A 22,012-nucleotide genomic window follows, 5' to 3' on the forward strand; every position below is an offset into this window, starting at 1 on the left:
CGTCAGTAGCGTCCCTACACAGAGTGTTCCTGCACTACAGACTTCACCCTTTCCCGTCTGTGCGTGTGTAGATAGGCCGGGTCTCCCTCTGAGCTCCTCTCAGGTGTATGGCTCGGGTGGCAATTCCTCTCCATCCCAAGCCTGGCGGGATCCTCAGGGCCTAACCGGGCTTTCCCATCCTGGACATAGAGTACGAGGTCGGGTGTCAGGGGCCGGTACCCCTCTTGCAGCCGGAATCCCTCTGAATAGATCAGGTAGAAGAGGACAGGTGGCGTGCTCCGCTCCGTCTGCATCCTCCCCGGGACCCATTTGCTAGGGAGCCACACTCTAAAGCTCCCGGGCCTTCTTGATCTTGGTCCTTGACCGAGTTGAGACATTCCTTGTCTGCAACCTCCCTCTCGTCCCATAGATCGGGGTATGAGGACTGTGTCCCATGCCGGTGCAGGCCCACACAGGATCTGCGCTCCCGGAGGGAAGTCACTTAACACACAGTATTTTGACAGCACAGTACGACCACTTGACAGACGGCCAGAGACCACACAGGTCTGAAGGGCTGGACAGGTCCACACAGGACCAGAGCAGAACCAAGATCAAAGGACTGAAGGACCAAGATCTAAGATGGCATTCTATTAAATATGAAATTAGAAGTGTCACTAACTAACTGTTCCTCCACCCACACCCACTAACTGGTTCCTACCACTTTGTGTTCCCCAGTCTCCCTGTAACCAGGGGAGCAGCACCTAGTGCATAATAGCTCCCTCTGGTGGAAATGTGGTGTTGGATGCAAAAGCTAGGTAACTACCATTACACCGGCCTTACCTCAGAGGAGGAACACCACACTCCATTAAAGAAGTGCAGCATTCCTGTGGCGGCCGAACCCTCAGGGGCGCCACATGTGGAAGACAGGGTGTTGGTGGTGGTGGTGGCAAAGTGACTGGAAGAATTATCTGCTATCCAACCAACAACCTTTTGACACTGCTCTGGGTTCAATAGTGGTGTGCTGCGGTCCCCTAGAAATTGGGACAGGAAGGTCAGGTGAGAAGATGTGGGTGTTTGTTGTGGCACCATTTCGGCTTGCCCACGGCCTTGTCCTCGGCCTCTGCATGCACCATCACCATCACGTCCAGTTCCCCGTCCCTTGCCACGCGCCTTCCCCATTTTAAATGGAGGACAGTATCTTCCACGCTCACTACAAATGACTGAGTTTGGAGCGAACTTATATGTGATCCGTGTGACGGAGAAAACAGAGTTTTAAATATCTGGCCTGTAGGTAAGTAGTTTGAACAGCAGCAAACTGCTGTGAATTGCTTCACTGACACACTAAAGGAAATTTTTAATGGAGGCCAGAAATGGCAGTATTTTCTGACAACGTATATGTGATCTGTTTGACGGAGAAAACACAGTTTTAAATAGCTGGATTTCTAGCGCTGTAATATGGAAAGGACCTGGCTGTATTCTGCAGTGCCAACAAGCAAATGGTGCAGAAAAAACGGTGTTCTCTGGATTGCTTTTTAAGCAAATGATGAGAATTAAGATCCAAAGAAAAGTATTCCTGGCCCATGAGACCTGGGCCTTTGTATAGAAATATCTAACAGCAGCAGAAGGCAGAATTGGAATGGAGCCTCTTGTGCTATATGCACTGCAGTCTGCTATATACCCTGCCTGCCTGCCTGCCTATACACCCTGCCTGCCTGATATCTCTGCAGATGGATTAGTCCTCAGAAGGACTGTTTGTTAAGATGGATATGTGTAATGTACGGTTTTTCTCCTTACACTACCTAATACACAAGCAAATCTCTCCCTGATGCAGCAGCAGCTCTCCCTACACTGTCTGATCCGGAGTGACTGTGACGAGCATGGCGGCACCAGGTTTGATAGAGACCTAATGACGCTGTGCGGCCAGCCAATCACTGTAATGCCCACAACCAACATGGCTACGGCATCACAGTGCATGGCAGGCAATCCCTGCATGCTCACTGGCTCTCTAAAGAGCGCCAAACACGCAGGGAGGGGACCCAAGTTCCCACCCGATCAACCCGGAAATGCTCGGCGAGCGCCGAGCATCTCGAGCAGTGAGATGCTCGGGCGAGCACCAAGCAGTAGCGAGCATGCTCGCTCATCACTACTGAACCTGAAACAGTTCCAGCGGTACCTGAATGTCACGCCAGGTGTAAGTCAAACACAGAGGGAAAAAGGGAAAGGGAGCCCAGACTCTAGGGAAAGGGGGAAGTGGAGACCTCCTAGTCTGGTCTAGCATCACCCTGTCTCAACCAACGTCCCTATATAGCCTCCTCAGCTATCGCCGATCGCGTGCCTCGCCCTACTTTCCCTGGCATAGGGCTACAGCTAGGGATGGAAGGAGATGAGCACTTGTCAACCTCCACTAAAACTCTAAAGACAACAAGGGTAGACAAAACATGTGAAAACGACTTAGCTTTAGATGAACTTCAAATGTGCACACGGCCTCAAGCTCCAGAGAGGACGAGGTACTGCTCCTGCTAAGCTTCACAAGTAGAAATGAATATAACTGGCGATGCCTTCTCAGACACACCAGGTAGATATACACACAGGCCAGAGAGAAAATTAGCAAGCGAGATGTAGTCACTCGGTCCTAAAGACAGCCTCCTATCTAAGCAGCTGCCTGCAATGCCAAATGTGGAGATCTCCTGCAAACCACAGCAGGGTGACTGTCTGTCACCTCTGACACACCCGTGACACTGAACCAGAAACCACACTGGCAGTACCTGAACCAGTATCTATGCTTGAAACCTGGTCCCGCCTGAACCAGCTCTTATATCTGTTCCACCAGAATCCGATCCCGCCTTTGACTCAGAGTTAGTGTCTGCTGTCCTGACCCTTGGGTCAGCTGCTGCGATACCGGGATCTGTCCTGGAGTGGTACCGGTCATCCACCTGTGGCTCAAGTCTAACCTCACCATCAGGAGCTTTAGTAAAAACCCAGGTGGTCGCTAGTTACGCCCCTGAAGGCTCTCCATGGTCTGTGGCTGTGCTCCTATCATGATTTTAGCTTTCTATAGATAGGAGACATCGCATATCCAACTTTACCTATCTGACCGATATTAATTCAGGGCTGATGTGCAGACCACACAGTGATGTAAGTAAATGACTGACGTTCACCATTTTGTCACAATGCCAAAAAATATGTTTCCCATAACTATAAGACCTACACTGGTCACAAAAAACATATTCCTAACTGGTATCCGGTGCCGCCTTGGCTGCCTGTAATTATTTTGAACATAGGAAGGCTTATCTACACAGGAGAGAAATGTGTCACCTTACAGCCTGTTGTACAGACTCCATGTCTGCTTCCAATCAGATAACCTACTTCAACAACCTGTTCACAGCGGGGCTTCGTAGGGCAAACTGGGTCAGATAAAGTGTTAGCTCCTTTTCCATTTACAATTAATGGTACGTCCCCTCTCAAGAGATGGGAGGAGAGATTGGTCCTATTTAACAATTACATTTATGGCACCCACTTATCAAAATTATCTTTTAAAAGTTTTTCTATATGATGTCAAGGCTGGTTAATCCAAAGAGCCCACATATTTTGCTGATGACTCTAAAGTAACAGTATCAAATTGCTCATTTATGTGGGACAGAATGGGTATTAACATTTATGGTGGGTGTCCCAACAGTCCTGCAATTATGATAAGACATGTTGACTTTCAGTATGTTCCATCCTTTTGTTCCTACAATAGATCAGCTGCTTTATCCCCTCTGCCCATTGAAAACATATGCATGCTCGGAAGATCCGAGCACACATGTATATGAGGGAGTTGGGAAGAACAGCTGACTGACGATTAAGAAAGTCAACTAACTTCTGGAGGGATCTTTCTGTGTTTTCTGAAAAAAGTTTTTTACAGAATCGCAAACCCTTGTGACTGCATCCGATACCATTAACACATTGACCCTGATTCATAAATCAGTTTTTGCCTAAATTCTAGCATAAAACTGCTTAAAATGTTTCAACCTGAAGTTGAGCAAAAAAATATTGTAACTTTTGGTGGTTTTACACAAGTCCCTCCCGGCTCCACCAACTTTCAGAAAACTGGGCAGAGCTCAGAAGGGACTGGGGATGGCCAAGCACGCCCACCAAAGTCATCATAATTTAATAAAGGGGCTTAAATGAAAACAGACATGTTCTCCAGCCCCTAACATTTCTGGCGGGGTGCACGGCAGTTAAAAGATTTGTCAAATTCATTAAGAAGCGCACCCCTCTTAATGAATTTGGTGCATTTTCCTCCAGTGCACTGTTTATCAATCTGACATGAAAAACGCCAGTCTTGATGAATCGGGGCATTAAGATGTAAGAAATAAGAGAATGTTCCCCGCTGCCTGTCTGCATTACACGGATACAATGTAATACTTGTACATCAGAAGCAATTTTAAGAAAACTCGTGTCTGGATTAAACAGACGTTTGATTTATTAATTACACATTTCATGTCTCATTTGCTGTTTGCATTATCAGCACAGGAGTTTGTCCTAAACAAGAAAAGATAGAAGAGTATGACTCATATCTAATTACGATGCTCAACGCTCCGCTAATATCTGGCTTTCGAAAAGAAGAAAAAAGACTGGAATACGTATTAAATCAGTAAATAAGAATATTTTACCATCCTTTTTTTTTCACAAATTGGTTCCACATCCTGTTCTGGTTATTTACTAATTGTTTCATAATACACCTTAATAGACCTCAGAGCTCCAAATTCTCTATATAGATGTAATGATTGGTTATCCTGTAACCAATATTTATCACCTATGCGAAGCACTCGAGCAAAGGGAGCCATCCACAGCAGAAGAACAAAAAGCCCGGCACTGGAGCCTGGACAGGTAAGTAGCACATTCTCTCCCGTCTTGTCTCCAGCACTGGGAATTTAGTTTCCCAGTTTCCTGTTTCGACCACCTCACTTTGATCCTTACTGGGGTTATCTGGATTATACCTCTGATATCATTCCCTAAGGCCTTTCAGATCAGTTCAAGTGGCAAAATGCTGCCTGAGTATTCAGGTAGTTATTTCTCTTGTTGCTACTACTTGCTTGTCTTTACTATCTGCCATAGAAGTGCTACCTTATTAACCCAGACTTGCTACAACTGCTGGACTCTGCTACATTCATTAAGAGTGACTTCTGACGAACCCAGCTTTGCTACATCCACTGGATCTTCATCAAGTGGCTCTCCTGACAAACCCTGTTCTGCCTCATCCACTGAACTCTGCAACCTTCATCAAGTGTGTCAAGGAGGACACCGGGTAGGTCACACAGATCACACTGCTGTCACCAGTTTGTCATGGAGACGCAACGCCGCTACCTCCAATCATCAGGACAATTATGCAATTGACTAACGAATGATGGCCACGGCTGCTTCCACTACTAGGCCAGTTAATGGGGAACTCACAGTGAGCGTATGGTATATACACCTCCTATTCAAACACATGTAATATATGTATATACCTCCCATACAGTCACTGCTAACTCCACAATAACAAAAGGGAACTACTAGCTGCCACCACTAATCGTTGATTGGACACCCGTTACAGGTAGTGTAGTGTAGTGGCTTCAGGGGTGCGGTTTACAGAGCAAGAGGAACAGAACTATTACGTTTTATATATTTAATCAGGAAAGGTAGGCAGTGATTATAAAAAAATATACAAAGATGATATAAAATGGGAACAAAATAATACAATATATACAATTACATAAAATAAAAGGGAAAAATGAAAGAAACTTACTCACCCTGATGTCACGGATAATGCTCAGAGCTTAGCAGATGGAGGTACTCCTTAAGCAAATGGACAGATTTCATAGCAAGCATTTTTCAGGACTGACAGATGAACAAACCCAAATTCTGCTTTTTATTAGATCAATGATACGCCCACATACCTCTCCTTGGTGAGCTCATATGGTGGATGGCTGTGGGATGTGCTAGGACCTTTAGAATTTTATGAGATCCCCAACTTACAGGATACCTTTGCCCCTGTAGGTCCCAGGCAGTAGATATTGTTGTCATGTTTCTTATTGCAATTTTACCTGCCTAAAGAGATGAATCATTGCATGGATAGCACCATCCTATGGACCAATATTAAGTTTGAGGGTTTCTGCCAGCCTTACGGTGACGTGAGTGAATGCATTATGTTTGTTCCTTCACTATGACACTGAAAATGTATCTCTTATAAATATCGGATTGATGCAAACCACAATATTCATCACTGACCACTGACTCCAAAAGGTCTGGGATCGGGGCTTTGATCAGAGGAAGCGTATCCCTGGGAAGTGTACTTTCCCACCTCTTATTAAACGAATCTCAGCCTTGGTGTCTTTTTCCCAGACCAAATCTCCTGTTGTTATTACCTGTTTACTGCAGGAGGCCCCTACTTAAATGGAGATTGAAGTGTCAGCTCCCTGCAACGTCTCCAATTATAATTAGTTTCTCTCTTCCCCAGTTATAATTAATCCCATATGTTCAATGTCCTACTTCAATGGAGGTGGAAGTGTTAGTTCTTTCTCACTTTCCCCCATTATGATTAATCACATATCTTCATAAAACATAATAATATGATGAGTGTGGGTCGGACCACTGGAATCGACACTGATCTCACTGCTATGGAGAATTGGGTCCACTGTGAATGGAGTGGTAGTTTGCATTCGTATCCATGGCTCTGTTGACTTCTATGGGAATAGTAGTGCGCCTTTATTCCCATAAGCAGTGAAAGGAGCGGTGGTTACACATGCGCACTAATGCTCTATTCACACACAGTTCTCACAGATAAATAAAATTTCATTATACAGTGAGGGCAAGGGGTTGGATGTTATAAACCGGGGGCAATGGGGCCAGAAGTTATATAGCGGGGGTGATAAAGCCGGATATTATACCCTGGGGGTAATGGGGCCGAATTTTATAAACCGGGGGCAATGGGGGCGGAAGTTGTATATCTAGGGTGATAGGGCCAGATTTTATAACCCGGGGGTAATGGGGCCGGTTGTTATACATGGGGGTCAATGGAGACAGATGTTATACATCGGCGATGAGGGGCTGAATGTTGTACATCGGTGGCAAGAGGCCAGATGCTATACATGAGGGGCTAGGGGCTGGTTATTATACATGAGGGGCTAGGGGCTGGTTATTATACATGAGGGGCTAGGGGCTGGTTATTATACATGAGGGGCTAGGGGCTGGTTGTTATACACTAGGGGGCGAGGGGCCAGATGTTATACATAGGGGGCAACGGGGCCGGATGTTAGACACAGGGGCCAATAGGGCCGGAAGTTATAAATCGGGGGTGATAGGGCTGGATTTTATAACTCGGGGGTAATGGGGCCGAACGTTATACACTGGGGGCAAGGGGCTGAATGTTGTACATCAGAGACAAGAGGCCAGATGTTATACACGAGGCACTAGGGTCCTGATGTAATACACCGGGGGCAACTGGGCCAGACATTATACACCGGGGGCGAAGTACCAGATATTATACAGTACACTGAGTGAATTTGCACCTGATGTTATACATTGGGTACAATGAGGCCGGAAGTTATATACCAGGGGCGACGGGGTCAAATGTTATACCGAAAATACAATGGGGCTGAATGTAGTATATCAGAGGCAAGAGGTTGGATGTTATATATGAGGGGTCAAGGGCCGGGTGATATGCACAGGGGGCCAAGCGCCGGGTGTTATGCACGGGGGGCCAGGGGCCGGGTGTTTTGCACAGGGGGCCAGGGGCCGGGTGTTATGCACAGGGGGCCAGGGGCCGGGTGTATTGCATGGGGGGCCAGGGGCCGGGTGTTATGCATGGGGGGCAACTAGGTCAGACATTATACACTGGAAGCGAGTGGTCAGATGTTAAATACCGGGGACAACGGGGCTGGATGTTATACCCGGGGGGCAAAGGGCTGGATATTATATATCGGGGGCGATGGGACCAGATGTTATAGACTGGTGGCAGGGGGCCAGACATTATACGCTGGGGGCGAGGTGGCAGATATACACTGGGGGAATTTGCGCCTGATGTTATCCACCGGGTGCAATGAGTGCGTCGTTCTTATTTGTACTTATGTTTCTTGTACATTGTGATTTGTGTCCAGTATGTTTTGATGCCTCAAATATTCTACTTAAAAGGATTTTCAATTTTTATTTTTTGATGCCCAGAGGCTTGAGCTAGGGAAAAATTAAAATCAGAAAAACTCATCTTTCCTGGGTAGAACAATTCATATTCATACTGCTCTGGTCTTTGTTTACAGGCTGCAGTGGTCATGAATAATGCACACGTGACCGCTGTAGCCAATCACTGAGCTCAGCAGTTATGCTGAGGTAGTCGGCACAAGCTGCTGAACCCAGTAATTGGCAAAAGTGGTCACGTGAGTTATTGTCATCACAGCTACAGCTAAACAACGACAAGAGCGGCAGCGGAGAGATGTCACTTGGCCCGGTGAGGATGTAACTCTTTTTATTATTTTCCCTAATGGGAGAATATGGCTATCAAGGAATTAATATAGTAACATAGTTTTTAAGGTTGAAGGAAGACTAAGTCCATCTAGTTCAGCCCATAGCCTAACATGTTGATCCAGAGGAAGGCAAAAAAAACCATGTGGCAAACACTAAGCTCCACATTGGGGAAAAAAATTCCTTCCCGACTCCATACGACAATCAGACTAGTTCCCTGGATCAACGCCCTATCAAGGAATCTAGTATTTATAACCTGTAATATTATACTTTTCAGGAAAGGCATCCAGGCCCTTCTTAAATGTTAGTAGTGAATCCCTCATTACACCATCATGCGGCAGAGAGCTCCATAGTCTCACTGCTCTTACAGTAAAGAATCCGCGTCTGTGATTATGATTAAACCTTCTTTCCTCCAGACGTAGAAGATGCCCCCTTGTCCCCGTCTCAGGCCTCAGAGTAAAAAGATCAGTAGAAAGGTCTTTGTACTGTCCCCTCATATACTTGTACATAGTAATAAGATCACCCCTAAGCCTTCTTTTTTCCACAGTAAATAACCCCAAGTGTAATAACCTGTCTTGGTATTGCAGACACCCCCCCCTCTAATAACCTGTCCTGGTATTGCAGACCCCCCAGTCCTCTAATAACCTGTCTTGGTATTGCAGACCCCCCAGTCCTCTAATAACCTGTCCTGGTATTGCAGACCCCCCAGTCCTCTAATAACCTGTCCTGGTATTGCAGACCCCCCAGTCCTCTAATAACCTGTCTTGGTATTGCAGACCCCCCAGTCCTCTAATAACCTGTCCTGGTATTGCAGACCCCCCAGTCCTCTAATAACCTGTCTTGGTATTGCAGACCCCCCAGTCCTCTAATAACCTGTCTTGGTATTGCAGACCTTCCAGTCCTCTAATAACCTGTCTTGGTATTGCAGACCCCCCAGTCCTCTAATAACCTGTCTTGGTATTGCAGACCCCCCAGTCCTCTAATAAGCTTTGTCGCTCTCTGCACCCTCTCTAGTTCAGCTATGTCTTTCTTATACACCGGAGACCAGAACTGTACACAGTATTCTAAGTGTGGTCGCACTAGTGACTTGTATAGAGGTAAAATTATCTTCTCCTCATGAGCATCTATGCCTCTTTTAATGCATCCCATTATTTTATCTGCCTTTGCAGCAGCTGCCTGACACTGGCCACTAAACGTGAGCTTGTCGTCCACCAATACACCCAGGTCTTTTTCAGCTACAGTTTTGCCCAGTGTTTTACAATTAAGCATATAATTATACATTTTATTTCCTCTTCCCAAGTGCATTACCTTACATTTATCCCCATTAAAGCTCATTTGCCATTTATCAGCCCAAGCTTCTAGTTTACATAGATCCTCCTGTAATATAAAATTGTCCTCCCCTGTATTGATTACCCTGCAGAGTTTAGTGTCATCTGCAAATATTCAAATATTACTCTGTATGCCCCCTACAAGGTCATTAATAAATATGTTAAAAAGAAGGGGGCCCAATACTGACCCCTGTGGTACCCCACTGTTAACTGAGACCCAGTCTGAGTGTTTTCCATTAATAACCACCCTTTGTTTCCTATCACTGAGCCAATTCTTAACCCACATACATATATTTTCCCCTATCCCCATTGTTCTCATTTTATGTATCAACCTTTTGTGTGGAACCGTATCAAAAGCTTTTAAAAAGTCCATATACACAACATCCACTGCATTTTCTTGGTCCAGTCCGGAACTTGCCTCCTCATAAAAACTGATCAGATTAGTTTGACAGAAACGGTCCCTCGTAAACCCATGTTGATATTGGGTCATGAGGTTATTCTTCTTCAGATACTCTAGTATAGCATCTCTTAGGAAACCCTCCAGGATTTTACCCACAGTAGAGGTTAAGCTTACTGACCTATAATTTCCAAGTTCGGTTTTTGTCCCCTTTTTGAATATTGGCACCACATTTGCTATACGCCAGTCCTGTGGTACAGACCCTGTTATTATGGAATCTTTAAAGATTAAAAATAATGGTCTATCTATGACGTTACTTAATTCCTGCAGTACTCGCGGGTGTATCACATCCGGGCCCGGGGATTTGTCAACTTTAGTGATTTTTAGACGCCGCCGTACTTCCTGCTGGGTTAAGCAAGTGACATTTAATGGAGAATTTTTGTTATCACTAATCATGTTTTCTGTCATGCGATTTTCTTGTGTAAATACTGTTGAAAAAAAATCATTTAGCATATTGGCTTTTTCCTCATCCTCATCCACCATTTCACCCAGACTATTTTTAAGGGGGCCAACACTATCATTTTTTAGTTTTTTACTATTTATGTAGTTAAAGAATATTTTGGGATTATTTTTACTTTTTCTGGCAATGATTCTCTCTGTCTCAATCTTTGCTGCCTTGATTTGGTTTTTACAGAATTTATTTAATTTTCTATATTTATTTAATGCCTCATCACTACCTACTTGCTTTAGTTCTCTAAATGCTTTCTTTTTGTCACTTATTGCGCCCCTTACAGCTCTATTTAGCCATAGTGGTTTCCTCCTATTTCTAGCATGTTTATTCCCATAGGGTATATATTGTGCACAGGTCCTATTCAGGACGCTAATAAATGTCTCCCATTTGCTTTGTGTAGCTTTATGTCTCAGGATATCGTCCCAGTTTATTGCACTAAGATCATCTCTCAACCGTTGGAAATTTGCCTTCCTGAAGTTTAGTGTCCTTGTAACCCCTCTACTACACATCTTATTAAAGATTACATGAAAACGTATTATTTTGTGATCACTATTACCCAAGTGACCCCCAACTCGTATATTTGATATGCGGTCTGGCCTATTGGTTAATATTAGGTCTAGCAGTGCCCCCCTTCTTGTTGGGTCCTGAACCAGTTGTGAAAGGTAATTGTCTCTCATAGTTGTCAAAAACCTATTACCTTTGCTTGAACTACAGGTTTCTGTCCCCCAATGTATTTCAGGGTAGTTGAAGTCTCCCATAATAATGACTTCTCCTTGAGACGCTGCTTCATCTATTTGCTTTTCGAGGATATTCTCCGCTGCTTCCATTATTTTTGGAGACGTGTAACAAACCCCTATCAGTAATTTATTATTTTTTCCCCCTCCCCTTATCTCCACCCACAGGGACTCTACATTTTCATTAGATTCACATATATCCTCCCGCAAGATGAGTTTTAAGGATGATTTTACATATAAACACCCCCCCCTCGCTTGTTTGTACGGTCATTTCTGAACAGACTATAGCCCTGTAAATTAACTACCCAGTCATGGCTCTCGTCCAGCCACGTCTCAGATATCCCCACCATGTCATAATTATATTCCAACAAAATTAATTCTAATTCCTCCATTTCGTTGGTGAGGCTTCTGGCATTAGTGTACATGCATGGTATGTATCTCTTTGTACCTCTATTCCTTCTTACTTTATTGACTGTTCTAACCCCACCCCCAATTTCTTTATTTGTGCCCAGGTCACTATCTGCACTATCTTCCCCAGCTATAAAATGAATACCCTCCCCCCAATCCCTAGTTTAAACACTCCTCCAACCTTCTAGCCATTTTCTCCCCCAGCACAGCTGCACCCTCCCCATTGAGGTGCAGCCGGTCCCTAGTGTAGAGTCTGTAGCCAACTGAGAAGTTGGCCCAGTTCTCCAGGAACTCAAATCCCTCCTTCCTACACCAGTTCTTGAGCCACTCATTTATCTCCCTAATCTCCTGTTGCCTCTCTGGCGTGGCACGTGGTACAGGTAGTATTTCAGAGAATACCACCTTGGAGGTCCTTGCTTTCAGCTTGCAGCCTAATTCCCTGAAATCATCTTTAAGGACCTTCCACCTACCTCTAACTTTGTCATTTGTGCCAATGTGCACCATGACCGCTGGGTCCTCACCAGCCCCTCCCAGTAATCTGTCAACCCGATCAGCGATGTGCCGGACTCGAGCGCCAGGTAGGCAGCACACTGTTCGACGATCCCTGTGTTTGTGACAGATTGCCCTATCTGTTCCCCTAATAATTGAGTCCCCCACTACCAGCACCTGCCTGGCCTGCCCTGCTCTCCTATTTCCCTCCTTACTGGAGCTGACACTCCTCTGGCTTTCAGAGGGCATGCCTTGCTGCAGCAGTGCTACCCCTGTACCGGATCACCTCTTTAAAAAAAAAAAAACTTTTAAAGAGGTGGTCCTTTGCTCTCATTGTCCGTCCTGAGCTTAAAGGGATATTCTCTTCTGAGCTATGCAGTCTCCTTACAGTCTCCTCACTTCCTGGTTTCTGGCAGGGTGGGCTTTCCTCCCCGAGTGACAGTTTGGGTGAGCAGCACAGCTGTAGTATTAGTAGAACAAAGCTCATCACAAGTACTGCTATAACACATTCAGCTATCAGTGGTTTGTTCTTGCGTGTTTACACTGTTGTCCCTGTATTTCCACAAGGCATTTGAACAAGCACACAGCTCTGGACAATAAGAGCTGTGATTAGGTGAACTACTCTGAAAGCAGCCAATGCTGCTGGTTGGTGATTTTGCAAGATTTATAACAGCAGCTTGTCAGGAGCTGAGAGAAGGGAGCAGATAATTGCTGCCTATAAATTAGTGGTCTGGAGAGATGTGGCTGGTATGTTAGGAGTTATTGCCTCTCCTGGAATGTAGCTATTAAGCACTCTTGACCAAGGTTGGGGCAGTTTTGGGTGGCTGTGTTCCATGGAAACCAACTGTACACTATGAAAGAAATAAGCTCTCATTGCAGGAAAATGAAAGGAGATAGAAAAACCAAGTCAATTGCTAACTTGCTTATTTTCATGCGGTCTAACCAATGAATGCTGGTTGGTGATTTTGCAAGATTTATAACAGCAGCTTGTCAGGAGCTGAGAGAAGGGAGCAGATAATTACTGCCTATAAATTAGTGGTCTGGAGAGATGTTGCTGGTATGTTAGGAATATTGCCTCTACTGGAATGTAGATATTGCGCACTCGTGGCCAAGGTCTGGGCAAGTTTGGGTGGCTGTGTTCCATGGAAACCAACTGTACACTATGAAAGAAAAAAGCTCTCATTGCAGGAAAATGGAAGGAGATAGAAAAAGCAAGTCAATTGCTAACTTGCTTATTTTCATGCGGTCTAACCAATTACTTGAGAACACCCCTTTAATGAAAGACATGAACAGAATCTATGCCCCACATTCTCAGTTCCTGAAGGTCAGCACTATAGCTATGTTGGCATGCTTTCTTAATGCACAATATCCCCATACTCCCTACCCAGGGCAGCTTAGGCGGCCTCTTTTCTCAGTCCACATCTTCACAAACTGTATGAACATTCTATGTTGAGATCAGCGAAATAGACATATCTCCATCACACAAAATAGAAAAGTAAAACATTACAATGAAAAGAAGAAGCGACGATGACAGCAGCATCATTAATTCTCATTGTTCACCCATCAGTAAATACATGTATTATGTGGAATATGCTGCAGCAACAATCCAACAAATCATGATGTGGGTTATAGAGTTTTCTGTCTAAGGAATGACTGAGAAATGAAGACGCGGCCGTCACTTTATGAAGTGTTATCGCAGATCACTTGTCAGCCTAATGGTAATATCAACACTTAACTTTTATGTATCACAAGTATTTGTTACACTGAGCAGTGTGAAATGATTAAGAGAACAAGAATTGGGCTGTTCCAGGGACAATCGTTTACATTCCTTTAACCCCTTCCTGCAGCAGCAAATTTTCATTTTTACACTTTTGTATTTTCCTCCTCTTCTTCCAAAAGTAATGACCTTTACTTTAAATTACTATTTTTGCATCAGCATAGCCATTTAAGAGCTACTACCATATTGAGGAATTTATGACTTTTTTAACAATATTACAATGTTACAATATTTGAGGATGATTTCATTTTTTATTCATCCTAAGAGATGTGAACCTGTGATCATCCATTCAATTGTTCTATATACTGCAATAAATCCATGTATAGTAAAAATCATGAGATTAAATGAAGTCCAGCATGTGGCTGGACTTTACGGGGGGTTCAAAAAGATGGTGAAGAGGGGCATCAGCAGGCCCCTGGCTGCCATGAAAAATTATCAACTTCCCACAATTGAGTTGCTGATAACACAGGATCCACCATTCACAATAGATGATGTCACAGCTCACCTCCTCCTCCTCCTGTACAATGACTGATAACACCTCTATATACAGTAGATAACACAGGATCCACCATTCACAGTAGGTGATGTCACAGCTCACCTCCTCCTCCTCCTGTACAATGACTGATAACACCTCTATATACAGTAGATAACACAGGATCCACCATTCACAGTAGGTGATGTCACAGCTCACCTCCTCCTCCTCCTGTACAATGACTGATAACACCTCTATATACAGTAGATAACACAGGATCCACCATTTACAATAGGTGTTGTCACAGCTCACCTCCTCCTCCTCCTGTGCAATGACTGATAACACCTCTATATACAGTAGATAACACAGGATCCACCATTCACAATAGGTGATGTCACAGCTCACCTCCTCCTCCTCCTGTACAATGACTGATAACATCTCTATATACAGTAGATAACACAGGATCCACCATTCACAGTAGGTGATGTCACAGCTCACCTCCTCCTCCTACTGTACAATGACTGATAGCACCTCTATATACAGCAGATCACACAGGATCCACCATTCACTATAGATGTCACAGTTCACCCCTCCCTTCACAATGACCTTTGGACAAGATCATTAGATACTTCAGTGCAAAAGATAGGGTCAGAACCCATTCGTTTCTGCTAATGTACATGCGGATTTCCGGAAACAACAGAAAGTAAGAGTTTAAAAAACCCGGTGGCTGATGTGAAATATTATTTTTTTCAATTTTAATACAGATTGTGATTGGGAAGAAAAACATTGCCTAAAATTAAAAATAATTTAACCCAAAATCCTACATTGAATAAAAGTAAATTTTCTAATGATTGCTTCTAGTGTTGAGCGAGCACTAAAATGCTCGGGTGCTCGAAGCTCGGGCCGAGCTCGCTGTGATACTCGGGTGCTCGACCCGAGCAACGAGCCCAATGTTAGTCTATGGGAGACCCGAGCATTTTTGCGGTGGCACCCCCAGCAGTCTTTTAAAAGCCTAACAAGTGCCCAAAACGATAGTGACAGTGCTCAAATGACATGGGGACAGCATGGGGATCGCCCCAGGAAGCATTTCTGACCCCCAGGTCACTGCTGTCAACAACGTGGTCAGAGGTATTAAGACACTTTTACGGGCTCACAATAAAACGTTCAAAAACGAAAGTGAAACTTTTTTCCTGTGAAATATGTTAAGGAACATCCTTTCCAGGGTAAAGACTTGTGTATAAGTTAAAATAAATGACCAAAAACAAAAATACTCCTCCACACCTTCGGCTATGTTCACAAGTAGCATTTTTTATGCGTCTTTGCACTTTTGTATTGCTTTCAACTATGACAAATGCATTCACCGTGAAATGTCATTTTAACATTTTACAACCTTATCTGGCCATGTGCTGTGTGACACATGCATAAAGTGCTGAAAAGACAAGGGAACAGCATGGGGAAGACCCCTGGAAGCATCTCTGACTCCCAGGTCACTGTCTAAAAGAGTGCCCATCATAAGTGATCCTTACCGCATCAGAAGATGCAGACTTGCAACTATCCCCATGCAAGTTCTAGTCCCAGGGCAGTGTTCAATTGTACCTCCCCCATTCCTTGCAATACAAGCTCAAGTATGCAGCCTGCCACCCACCCACCCCCAGGCTACAATACCATACTGCTTGCTTGCTTGAACTTGAAATTGGGCCTTTTAGGCATGTGGAGGCGGAATCTGGCCACCACGTCATGGCTGTGTTGGCGGCCTGGAATCCATACTCAGTCCCCAGCCGCCCGGCGGCCGGGTGTCCATACTCGGTCCCCAGCCGCCCCGCGGCCGGGTGTCCACACACGGTCCCAAGCCTCCTGGGGGCAGCCAGGTGTCCATAAACGGTCCCCAGCCGCCCCTATTTCTCCTTGGAACATCCCCCCACACACTTTTCTTAGCCCGGCCTGCTTTAGGCAGCATTGGACGAGCCCACCAGAGAACCAGACTCCTCCGGTGGGCCCTGACTTCTCCATCGGTGGAGTTGAGAGTGCCAAGGTGAGGAGCATGATGATGATGACAGAAGTTAGCATCTGCTATGTTTTCTTTTAATGCAAGTGTAAGTGTGCAGCCTGCCACCCACCCACCCCCAGACTGCAATTCCATACTGCTAGCTTGCACTTGAAATGGGGCCTTTTAGTTTGGAGGAGGCCGAAGCTGGCCACTACCTCATGGCTGCTTCGGCAGCGAGGTATCCATACTCAGTCCCCAGCCGCCCATATTTGTCCTGGTGTGCCTTATACATAAGATTAAGCGCGTATACCAAAACATTACCTGTGCCCTCCCCAGTGCATTTAGTGGGAAGGAGAGCCTATTCCGCTGTAGTGTGTGCATGCCAAACCCCTGTTCATGGTACATGTGAAGATGCCTCGCACCTTGCACCTGTCGTTGCAGACTTGCAACTATCCCCATTCAAGTCCTTGTCCCAGGGCAGTGTTCAATTGTACCTCTCCCATTCCTTGCAATGCAAGCGCAAGTATGCAGCCTGCCACCCACCCACCCCCAGGCTTCAATACCATACTGCTTGCTTGCTTGCACTTTAAATTGGGCCTTTTAGGCATGTGGAGGCGGAATCTGGCCACCACGCCATGGCTGTGTCGGCGGCCTGGTATCCATACTCAGTCCCCAGCCGCCTGGTGGCCGGGTGTCCCCGCTTGCTCCCCAGCCTCCAGGGGGTGGCTGGGTGTCCATACTCGGTCCCCAGCCACCCCTATTTGTCCCGGTAACCTTTCCCACACTTTTCTTAGCCTGGCCTGCTTTAGGGCAGCATTGGCCGAGCCCACCGGACTATCAGACTCCTCCGGTGGGCCCTGGCTTCTCCATCAGGGGAGTTGAGAGTGCCAAGGTGAGGAGCATGATGAGGATGATAGAAGTTAGCATCTGCTTTGTTTTGTTTTAATGCAAGCGCATGTACAGTACAGACCAAAAGTTTGGACACACCTTCTCATTTAAAGATTTTTCTGTATTTTCATGACTAGGAAAATTGTACATTCACACTGAAGGCATCAAAACTATGAATTAACACATGTGGAATTATATACTTAACAAAAAAGTGTGAAACAACTGAAAATATGTCTTATATTCTAGGTTCTTCAAAGTAGCCACCTTTTGCTTTGATGACTGCTTTGCACACTCTTGGTATTCTCTTGATGAGCTTCAAGAGGTAGTCACCGGAAATGGTTTTCACTTCACAGGTGTGCCCTGTCAGGTTTAATAAGTGGGATTTCTTGCCTTATAAATGGGGTTGGGACCATCAGTTGTGTTGTGCAGAAGTCAGGTGGATACACAGCTGATAGTCCTACTGAATAGACTGTTAGAATTTGTATTATGACAAGAAAAAAGCAGCTAAGAAAAGAAAAACGAGTGGCCATCATTACTTTAAGAAATGAAGGTCAGTCAGTCCGAAAAATTGGGCAAACTTTGAAAGTGTCCCCAAGTGCAGTTGCAAAAACCATCAAGCGCTACAAAGAAACTGGCTCACATGAGGACCGCCCCAGGAATGGAAGACCAAGAGTCACCTCTGCTTCTGAGGATAAGCTTATCCGAGTCACCAGCCTCAGAAATCACAGGTTAACAGCAGCTCAGATTAGAGACCAGGTCAATGCCACACAGAGTTCTAGCAGCAGACACATCTCTACAACAACTGTTAAGAGGAGACTTTGTGCAGCAGGCCTTCATGGTAAAATAGCTGCTAGGAAACCACTGCTAAGGACAGGCAACAAGCAGAAGAGACTTGGTTGGACTAAAGAACACAAGGAATGGACATTAGACCAGTGGAAATCTGTGCTTTGGTCTGATGAGTCCAAATTTGAGATCTTTGGTTCCAACCACCGTGTCTTTCTGCGACGCAAAAAAGATGAACGGATGGACTCTACATGCCTGGTTCCCACCGTGAAGCATGGAGGAGGAGGAGGTGTGATGGTGTGGGGGGGCTTTGTTGGTGACACTGTTGGGGATTTATTCAAAATTGAAGGCATACTGAACCAGCATGGCTACCACAGCATCTTGCAGCGGCATGCTATTCCATCCGGTTTGCGTTTAGTTGGACCATCATTTATTTTTCAACAGGACAATGATCCCAAACACACCTCCAGGCTGTGTAAGGGCTATTTGACCAAGAAGGAGAGTGATGGGGTGCTACGCCAGATGACCTGGCCTCCACAGTCACCAGACCTGAACCCAATCGAGATGATTTGGGGTGAGCTGGACCGCAGAGTGAAGGCAAAAGGGCCAACAAGTGCTAAGCATCTCTGGGAACTCCTTCAAGATTGTTGGAAGACCATTTCCGGTGACTACCTCTTGAAGCTCATCAAGAGTGTGCAAACCAGTCATCAAAGCAAAAGGTGGCTACTTTGAAGAACCTAGAATATAAGACATATTTTCAGTTGTTTCACACTTTTTTGTTAAGTATATAATTCCACATGTGTTAATTCATAGTTTTGATGCCTTCAGTGTGAATGTACAATTTTCCTAGTCATGAAAATACAGATAAATCTTTAAATGAGAAGGTGTGTCCAAACTTTTGGTCTGTACTGTAGGTAGTAGCGGCTAGGCCTGAGGTGGTCAGCGTTTTGGCGCATATCCTACCTCCTCCGAGGATTGCTGGATGTTTTCCTGCTACTATCCCAGTTCTATGACTCCCGTTAAAACAAAGCTTCAGGTGATAAATGATGGATGAGGTAGTGGCAAAGGAGAAAGAGCAGGAGGAACAGGGACCATTCACATCAATATCAGGCCAGTCAACCAGATATGTCTTGTAGGATATGTTTCTGTAACAAAAGGAGCGGTTCGGCTACACAGTTATAGGGCATACAGTGAGTGCAATGCCTACCAAAAATTTCGAGCCACTCCAATGCCCCTTGGAAATTACATGGAGGTCAGAGGTCGTTAACTAAACCTTTTTTTCCATTTATAGCAACTGGGTCTCCCGTGCACTGTTGGCCTAAGCAGTGAATGGAAGGCTTTCCAAAAATTATGAGGAACTGCAATGCCCCTTACAAGAGCCATGTGTGGCACCCCAGGGGTCTGGTCACCACAGTAATAGAGATATTACGTCGGAGAGCAAGTGGGAGGTTTCCTGGTCAGGATCCCTTAAACATGCAACATCCTCCTGCCCCAATCCTGGGAGGGGAGAATTCTGCCCTTATAAACTGGATCTGGGGCGGGGTTGAGTGAGTCAGAGAACAGTCAGAGTCAGAGTGAGAGCAAGGGAAAGTAACAGCAAGGAGCTCTGTAGGAGCTAGGAGCTAAAGACCAGGGGCTGGAAGCTGAGCAGAGCTCGCCCTGGCAGAAGACAATAGGAACCGGACACAGGAGTCCGAGGCTGTGAGGACTTATATATCCAGCAGCAGAAACCAGCCGGCAGGGGATTTCAGGTCCTCTGGCCATAGAAGCCCGGAGGCTCAGTCACAAGCAAGAGACCAGCACCGCCGTCGTGGAGCGGAGGCTAACAGAAGGCCCCAAGTCACCAGCCATACGGATGAGCACTACACAGTACACTCAGGGACGTGGGCTACTTCTACCCGCTTACAGCAAGGTAGCCAGGAAGAGTGCAGACAGACGGGGAGGCCTACAACTCCACCTGGCCAGGGGAACTCCTGCTTGCTCACAGACTGACCAGGCCCCTTATACTAGCCAGTACTCCCAGGAGGGTCTACCTTATAATCATCAGTAAAGACCCTGAACTGCACTGCAAAGACTCTGAGTCATTCCTGCTGCGCTCGTGCACCATCACCCCCATCATCCACACTCACTGCCCTGAGGCTATACTCCTCCCGAGGGGAGTTATCCCATTCTATGCTGCGCACACAACACCAGCCTCAGCGGTCTGCCTCGCAGCGGTTGTACTCCCTGACCGCAATCCATGGGTGGCGCAGTCGGACAATTAACCTCAAAACCTAAGAAAGACTGCCACTGGTTTGACCAGCCTGAGCCACGGGACCGGGTCACCGCCACGGAGACTACAGACCCCAGAGACCCGGCACCGGGTATCCCACACACGTGTACACACGGCCCAGGGGGCGCGTCACATGCAGTACAGCATATTACAAACATAAGTCCCATTATTGGGGAGTGGGTGTCCCAAGGTATTTGCTTATGCTTTCCAAGCAAAAGATGCCAAAAATTAGGAAGGAGCAATTTGCAATGCCCCTTACAAGAGCCATGCAGTACAGCATATTACAAACATAAGTCCCATTATTGGGGAGTGGGTGTCCCATAGTATTTGCTTATGCTTTCCCAGCAAAAGCTGCCAAAAATTAGGATGGAGCAACTTGCAATGCCCCTTACAAGAGCCATGCAGTACAGCATATTACAAACATAAGTCCCATTATTGGGGAGTGGGTGTCCCATAGTATTTGCTTATGCTTTCCCAGCAAAAGCTGCCAAAAATTAGGACGGAGCAACTTGCAATGCGAGCCATGTAGTACAGCATATAACAAACATAAGTCCCATTATTGGGGAGTGGGTGTCCCATAGTATTTGCTTATGCTTTCCCAGCAAAAGCTGCCAAAAATTAGGATGGAGCAACTTGCAATGCCCCTTGCAAGAGCCATGCAGTACAGCATATTACAAACATAAGTCCCATTATTGGGGAGTGGGTGTCCCATAGTATTTGCTTATGCTTTCCCAGCAAAAGCTGCCAAAAATTAGGACGGAGCAACTTGCAATGCCCCTTACAAGAGCCATGCAGTACAGCATATTACAAACATAAGTCCCATTATTGGGGAGTGGGTGTCCCATAGTATTTTCTTATGCTTTCCCAGCAAAAGCTGCCAAAAATTAGGACGGAGCAACTTGCAATGCCCCTTACAAGAGCCATGCAGTACAGCATATTACAAACATAAGTCCCATTATTGGGGAGTGGGTGTCCCATAGTATTTTCTTATGCTTTCCCAGCAAAAGCTGCCAAAAATTAGGACGGAGGAACTTGCAATGCTGGCACCCTGGTGGTATAGTGGTGGTGGAGGCTGAGGATAAGGAGAAGAAGATTAAACAGCCGAAACGAGGAAGCGTATACCCATGTGTGGGTGTGAAGCGGTGCATGTGAATACACCTCTCGAAATAACACAGTGGATTTGACTTTATGTTACTCTGCTGTCATTTGGTGGTGATGAGAAGTCTGGCCCAATCCAGCCCTTGTTCATTTTGATAAGGGTCAGCTTGTCAGCATTGTCAGTTGACAGGCGAGTGCGCTTATCAGTTATAATTCCCCCAGCGGCACTAAAAACACGCTCCGATAACACACTAGCGGCGGGGCAGGCCAGGACCTCCAAGGCGTACAGAGCGAGTTCATTCCAAGTGTCCAGCTTGGATACCCAATAATTAAAAGGCACAGAGGAATCACGGAGGACACTGGTACGATCGGCAGGGTACTCCCTCACCATCTTTTGAAACTTTCCACTCC

This window comes from Phyllobates terribilis, unplaced genomic scaffold (assembly GCF_046119375.1).
Source record: "Phyllobates terribilis strain yellow unplaced genomic scaffold, ASM4611937v1 Scaffold_3__8_contigs__length_932513732, whole genome shotgun sequence".
In the NCBI taxonomy this organism is placed as follows: domain Eukaryota; kingdom Metazoa; phylum Chordata; class Amphibia; order Anura; family Dendrobatidae; genus Phyllobates; species Phyllobates terribilis.